Here is a 7834-nt window from a genome sequence, read left to right as displayed (position 1 = left end):
GAACCCCAAACACTTGGAAGGTTAAAGGGAAGGCCATGTGATTATCTCTAGGACAGCACAGAAGCGAGTCCTACTGGGCGGACTGGGTAGGGGGTTGGGTTTTAAGACCTCTTCAGTCTTTTCTAGCTTTTCTTTCTTTTTTTTTTTTTTTTAATTTAATGCAATGAGTTCATTGGGAAGTGTTCTCAGGGTCAACATTGTTGAGGGAGTAAGTAAAGCAGGACTGAGCATAGGGAGATGTTGGACTGTGATGCAGCATGGCATTTTTTGTTTGTTTGTTTTGTTTTGTTTTTTTCCCATGTCTTAAAGGGGCACTCTGGAGCTGGAATGGATTTTCAGAGATGTCCTCAATCAGGGCAAGGGGACTAGGTCTTTATAACCCACACAGACCAGTAAGTCAATGCAGGATTCCCTCAGGAAAGGGGGGTGTGACTTCAATCATATTTCAGTTCTTAGATTCTGCACATGTTAAAGGATGTGTTTGGCTGTTTGTATAAAGCAATCTGCATATATATCCAAAGTCCTCAGAATCTAATGCCTCACTAAGGTATTCTATGATTATTGCCTTGAAAATATTGTCTGTGAGTGATGTGGGTAACCACAATTATTAGTAACAGATATTTGCTTCAGCTAGAAGGAAGGGGACAAAGAAAAACATAGCATGCCAGGAGGCAAGACTGGATACCAGAGAGGATGACAGAGGGGGTGCGTATGGAGAAGGAGACCTCACCCTCCAATTAACTTCTCAGAATGGAATCTGCTCAATGTCTGCCTTGGGCATGAAGCAAGCCTTGTTTTATCTTTAGCTTCTGCTAGAGGAGTCTGAGTATTTTCTCAGCTTACCTTTTCCAATATCTCAGGCTGTTCACTCTGGGTGCCTCACTTGAGGATTTGACCTTTTCTCCTTCTTTGTGATGGTTGTTTTGAGTTTACAAGGAATCAAATATTTTGTGGGCATCCTGGGGTTTGACTGTTCAGGGAGGAGCCAGAGACAGTACAAAGCCAGTTTCCCACTTTTCAGGCTCACTGAGTGATTTGCAGAATGGAGGGGGCTTCTAACACATGGAGTGTGAATCGTGTGCATAAGCAACTTGAAACCCAGGCAACCTTCAGCTCAGGGTTTCCTGTGAATCAGCTGGGTTTTCTGGCATAGCAGTGAGCAAGTGACATTAATGAGGTAGGCATAAGATGATGCCAAAGGGGCTCGTCCATTCAGTAGGAGTTGGGCATAGCAGTGGTGGAGAAACAATAAATGAGGGGGCTGTTTTATCCCCTCCCCCTTCTTTTTTTTCTTTTTCTTTTTTCTTTTTTTTTTTTTTTACAGTAGTAACATTTTGGCTGATTAGAGTACTTTTCATGGTTCTGGGAGGGAAGTGCCTTTTGTACTACACACTAGAATGTCAGTTCTCATTACTGAACCCTGGCTGTTCAAATGCTATCTGAATTCTCCCCAAGGCCTCCTTGGGGAGGCTGTAGGCAGAAATTTCAAGGAGCTTATGCCAATTATTTTCTTTCTATCTACATATTGATGGCTCACCCACAGTAATCATGTGAGTCAGGTGCTATGAGCACAATTTCCTTTATTTCATTCATGACTTTTAAGACAGATAAGTTTTTTTTTTTTTTAACACTTTTTCCCCTTAGCCTCTGAACCGCTGTTTGTATTGTCTCCTTGAGAATTACATGGCAGATCAGAGGGAGAAGTGACCCAGATTTTTTTGGGGGGTGGGGATGAGAGATAATTATTTGGGCATTATTTCTGTTAATACCTGAGTTAGTCAAGGACATATAACATAAACATATCCTGAGGCCTCAGTGGTGGGAGCAGGTGTCAAACTCTGGACTGCATTGCTTAAAAAGTCTATAATTTAGTCATTTTGCTGTAAGTTACAGATTTTACTCTGGCAACTCACAAGGGAAAAGAGGAGTTAATTGAAGGATATGTAGTAGTCATTTAGCAAAAGCCAATGCTGAAAATCAAGTATCAGAAAGTACTGGAACTAGAGAATTTAAGTAGCAGGAAGTAATAGACACTCTCTTTAGGGAAGTACCAGTGTTTCACGTCATCTTCAATTTCTTTCCTTTTCCTGTTCAAGGTTAAAATTCCTATGTGAATCTGACTGACCCAGCTTGGGCTTCATTCCAACCTCTTGGCTAGATAAGAGTGTGGAGCCTTAACTGATGGTCCCTTTGACTGCTCGCCACAAGGGAAGATCCAAAGTGTGGCAGAGAGTGACCAGGTTCCAGACAGGCAAAATCAGCAGATGTCCATTCGCAAGCCAAAAGAGCTCCAGATGCCCTAGAAAGGGACATTGGTGCCCCAACCTTACACTGTTCCTTGTTGTTAGTGCAAAGTGGCAGGACAGCCTCTGGGTCCCTTTCCCCAGTGCTCCGGAATGGACTCCATGTTGCCCCCTTTGGAAGAAAGATGAATTACAGTTATCCTTCTTGGTAAAGTGATCACAAAAACCAATCCAGTTTAGCAGATTCAATGCCAATTTGAGAGGAGAGGCTAGGGCACAGGGTTGGCAAAGACTCTATCTCCCCAGGCTTCAGAGATTTGTCTTGAGTGGCTGTGAATGCTGAAAGGGAAGGCGATGATTCTCTAAAACCCTTGTTCTCAGGCCCTCTGATGGCCGCCATTCCTTCAACTGCTCAGATAGGCTCCTATCAAGTCCTAGCAGGCCTCATGTGTATTATTTATTTGATTTTTTAGAAATTGTGTCATTTGCTTTTAAGGAGCCTCTGGGAATGAGCACAATTAAGCATAGATTAAAATGTCTGAAAGACTAAAAACCACCATAGCGATACAGTGAAACGAACACAAGAAGCTTAGAAACAGCCTCACATTGTCATTCCATCACAGAATCCCCATTTAGAATGAAACCTAAAAATCAAGCCTTACTGGAGATGATCAAACTGAGATTTCAGCTTTTGGACTTTTACCGTGATTCTAACGATTTGGAAAGATTAATGTGGGACATAGGTCATCTATACCATCAATGGAGGCACAAAGGGCATCAGTCAGATTTGAAGGAGGAGCAGATGAAGGAGGAAAGACAGAAGAGAAAGGAAGAGGAGGAGAGAAGGAAGAAAAGAAGTAGCGGGTGGAAAAAGAGGAGGAGAAGGACTCTCTGAAACTCCTTAAAAAAAAAACACTGCAGGGGATTCTGGTGCCCACCAATGTCTAGAATTTTGCTACGAGCCAAGTAATGTTCTGGGTGAGACAAACAAACTGTCAAGTGCAGAGACATTAAACAAACAATTAAGATATTTATATAGAGTGATAACTTCTATGAAGGAAATTGTGACTGGGACAGAGTTGCTGGGTGGCTACTCAAAGTTGGGTGCTCAGGGGACTTCTCTCTGACAAGATGAAGTCAGTGGAGAGAAGAAAGCAGCCTTGGGAAGACTGGGGAGGAATTTTCCAGTAGAAGGAGTAGTGATTGCAGGGGCCAGGAAATGAGGCAGGATGACGTCCAGGTTGGCCTTTCCTGGAGCATCTGGGGAAAGGAGCAGGAGATAAGTAAGTCAGGTGAGTAGCAGTGGGGTAGGCAGGGCCAACACTGAGAAGAGGAAGTCATTTCACACCCTTTCTGGGGGTCTGCTTTTAGGTAACTCTATCAGTTAGGTGCTTTGAGCTGCAAGTAACAGAATCCTAACTGGTGGTAGACTAATCACATAAATTAATTTTTAAAAATCTAACAATAAGTCTGGAAGTCGGCAGTTCCAGGGTTGGTGGAGCAGCTCAATGACATCAAGTTCCTGGGACTTTTCACATTTTTATCCTTAATATCTCAGAGGTGATTTCCCTCATAATTTTGAGAAAGATGCTTCAACTCTAAACTCTGTGTCCTCATGTGGCAGTGGGGCAAACAGAAAAGAGGATGCAAAAAACGTGTTCCTTGTAGTGCTCTTTCCTTTTATCCAAGAGGAAAATCATCCCCTGCTGTCCCCCAGCAGATTTCCTCTTAACACCTCTCTGCACAGACTGACTGTGTGCGCACCCCAGACTGGGAGCGTCTAGGAGGGGGTGAGCTCAGGGAAGGCCCTATCTGTGCCCAGCATGGGCAGCTGTCCACAGGGGTTATTTGAGAAATGTTTGCCCACATTATCTTAGGAAACTAATGAAGTAACTCAAGTAGGGAGGATGTTCTGGAGGAGGCTGTTGTTTCGGGTTCACTTGGAGGAACAGGGCCAGAGTGGTCTTGGCTGGGGTTTGCTGGAGTGGGAGGAGGGGGCTGCTGGCATGCTGTGGAGGACACAGCCCACCAAGCTGTTCTTGGAGTGTAAGATGGAGCAGAGGGGAGGGCGAGCTGAGGGTAACAGGTGCAGGCTCTGGAGAGACTCCATGGGTGCAGGGCAACTCATTAGCCTTGTGCTGTCCTGGGCTTCATCATCTATAAAATAGGAGTGACAGTAGGGCCTGTTTCAAAGGGTCTTATGACAAATACACATTTTATACATGTAAGAGCACACACAGCAGTAGTGGCATAAAGCAACCAGTCAATAAAGGCTGGCTATTATTTTATTGTTCTTCTGTACCATCCACCTCTTCCTATGTCAGATTATTCCACAGTTTGTTGCAGATTTTACACTTTCTTTACAGATCACGAAGAATCTTCATGTGTGCCAATTCACTGGCCATTTGGTCTCTCTACCCTCTTGATGATGTCTGTGGTCATAGCATGAGAAATCCCTTGGTGCTACCAGACCCATAGGGGGTAGAAGTCTCACAGGAGCCTTTGTGAAGGCCCAGCCCTGTTCCTTTTAAGGGACAGCTCACCCAAGGGGAGTGTTTTGAGAGTTTGGATGAGAGTGGTCTTGGAGGTGCCTCAGAACTGGGAATGGCAGCAGCAGCTTCTTTGAAGCTCATGAGGTCAGGGTGTTCTTGGCATTGCCTCAGTTTCTTCTCACTGTGCCTGGGGGACTGGGGAGAGGGGAGAGGTGATGAGAGGAGAAGCACAACCTTTTGATTTCTTTCCTTGCTGCGGAGAAGCTTTCACTCCCTCCGGAGTCTGGGCATCTGTGGGAGAGCTGGACTGTTTTATAGCAAAGATTTTTTTTCCCCCTTCTCTTTTTTTCTTTTCCCATCAACACTTGTCAGGGATTCAAGGCAAAAAGCCTGGCAAAGGCCTGGGCTTCTGCACCAGCGCAGGCAAAAGATGGGTCTAAACAGGGAACAGAGCGAGGCATTGTTCCAACACTGCAGAGTGGGGAAAGTAGGTCAGGAAGAAAATGCAGGTTTGACAGAGCTGGGAATTGAACTTGTCACCTCAGAGCCCATTGGTGTAGGAAGTGAACAGCCAGCAAGGGACCAGGGAGGAACTGAAGTCTGCTGCCCAGGCAGGGGCAGACACACGCTGTGAAAAGCCGCCTGCATGACGGTCACTGCCCCCTTCCGCGTCATGGCCGAGCTGCCATCTTCACCCTCCCTCCACCCCATACCCTGGGAAACTACACCAAGTGATCATTCTAGACAGCAAGAGCAGCTGAGACTCTCTCTGGAGAGAATGCCAGCCGGCAGCTTCCCAGCCACCAGCTGCATTTGCGGGACTGGGATTTGAGACAACCACCCCCGCCCCCCCGCCCCGCCCCCTCGCCCGCCCAGAGAGGAGGCTCTAATTACAATCAACATCACCTTCTAGGAAACTTCTTGCGTGAATGGCTACTAGCAGAGAAAAGCTTTCTCCTCATCACCCTCCTGGTTAGTACCGTGGCTAGGGGTGCCAGACATACCCGAGCCTTGGTAACTCTCCCACTTTCTGAGTCCAGGCACTGAGCGATTTCGAATGAAGGGTGCTTTTTACAACGCTAAGGAAGTTTCAGATTGGAAGCAGCTCCAAATTCTTTGCTCTGATAGAAGCCTCCTCCTCCTCCTCGCAGGTCTCAAACATGCTTCAGTAGCAACAAGAGAGACTTTGAATTGGTCATTTCAGGCCTGCCTGCCACACCTTGGATACCAAGAAATGAAAGTTTATTAGACACTCCTTCATTGAGTACTTTCAACATACACTTGAATCTGAAAGATATGCATAGCCACAAAGACCACAAACTTCTGTGCCTACCACTTCCCCCTGGTCTTTATTCTGTAATTAGTGACTTGTTTTCCCTCTTTGTGAAATGGGGATAGCATTGGGAATAACACCACCTCTTTGTAATGGAAAGGTTATCTAATTGGATGCAAAGACTCAAACTCCATTTCTGCTTAGTTCACTTACCAAAATTTGTCACCTCCAGATTCCTCAGCTATAAAATGAGGACAGAGTGTCATATAGAGCAGACTTGTAAGGATTCAACCACAGATAAATGAGTCTGATATGTGGAAGCACTTTTCCCAGGCCTGGCACCTACAGGAAGCTGAATCCAATCCAGGAAGCTGCTCCCTTCCTTCCTCCTTGTTGATAATGCTGAAAGAATTTCTGGTGGGAGTATTTGGGAATAGATATACTCAGGGCTGGCTCTAAATAAACAAGCAAACAAACAAAGGGAGCAGAGAATAGGATCTGTCTGGTCACCTTGTCTTACACATGTGGCTATTTAAATAAAAATTAATTAAAATTCAATAAAAATGCAGATTCTCAGTTATGTAGCTAAAAGTTAATCATTCAATGGCCACATGTGAGTAGTGGCTCTCATACTGGACAACACAGAGACAGACCATTTCCATCATTCCAGAAAGTTCTATGGGACAGTGCTGAGAGCATTCTTACAGAAATGAGCCTTGCCGTACCAATGAGCACAAGCTTCTTAAAGCAAAACCCAGATTTCCTTTCACCTCAGAGTGCATCGTCTTCTTTTAAAGACATTGCCTTTAAGACACACAGTATTTATTTCATAGCCTAACCAAGAAAACCACACTATGTACCCAGGCATGTTCATATCCCCCTTTCAGCTGGTCTTGTACATGTGTCTTCTGACCGGCTTCTACTCCCCCTGCCAAGCGGGTCGGGGGAAGACCCTGCAAAAACAATGTGGGTGCAAATTGGGCTTTCCTGTTTCATAGACCTTGCTCCCCTGGATGGCTTTGTGCCTAACATAAAGGGAGAAAGATACCACCACATTCTGTAATTGTATTGTGGAATATGAGATGACTTTAAAACAGATAAGAGTGCCTACTCTGCCTGCCTTCCAAGAGCTGGGTCAGAAAAGAGTTTTTATTTTCTTGGTGCAATGAAGGAGGCAGTTTTTATTATTGGGGGTAATATAAGGAAATTGGGAAAAAGACTTTTTAAAGAAAAATGAGTGTTGTGAAAAGGAAAAGAGGGACATTTCCTAAATCCCGAGTCCCCTTAGCCTCTGGCCGGCAATATTAGTGAAAGGACATCTCTGGTTATTTTACACGGGTGTGGCTAAAGCCCCAAGCACTGGGCACTGTGGGCTTCCACATGACACCCCTTCCTGCAGGGCAGTGAGCTCACACTTACTCAATCACTCTCGCTTTCTGTGATTCAAATAGAGCAGAAGTTTCCAGGAGGGATTAAAATGCACACCTGAATGACTCCAGCCCACTCCAGCCCAGAGAGAAGCAAAATCAGTGTGATGGGGGCGGGGAGGCATGAAATAAGTCAAGGTTAATTCAGCATGTGAGGAAAGTTTGAATTATTCATTTTCTGACCCTGTACCAGGTACTTTTTACTGCGGTCTGCTATAGTCTCTTTGGGGGCAGAGTAGTCACACATGTGTCTCAGCCATCTTTTAAACACATGCTTTGTCTTTTAGTTTTAAGCAAAGGGTTGCGAACATAGGACTCTGGTGCCAACAGCAGCCTGGGAGATGCCTTTTAGGAGCACCCAAAATGTGGCACAGCTGAGAGGAGGGAGGGAGAGCCACT

This window comes from Pongo abelii, chromosome 11 (genome assembly GCF_028885655.2).
Source record: "Pongo abelii isolate AG06213 chromosome 11, NHGRI_mPonAbe1-v2.0_pri, whole genome shotgun sequence".
NCBI classification, from domain to species: domain Eukaryota; kingdom Metazoa; phylum Chordata; class Mammalia; order Primates; family Hominidae; genus Pongo; species Pongo abelii.
The sequence above is the reverse complement of the archived record's forward strand: the minus strand, read 5'-3'. Positions refer to the sequence as shown.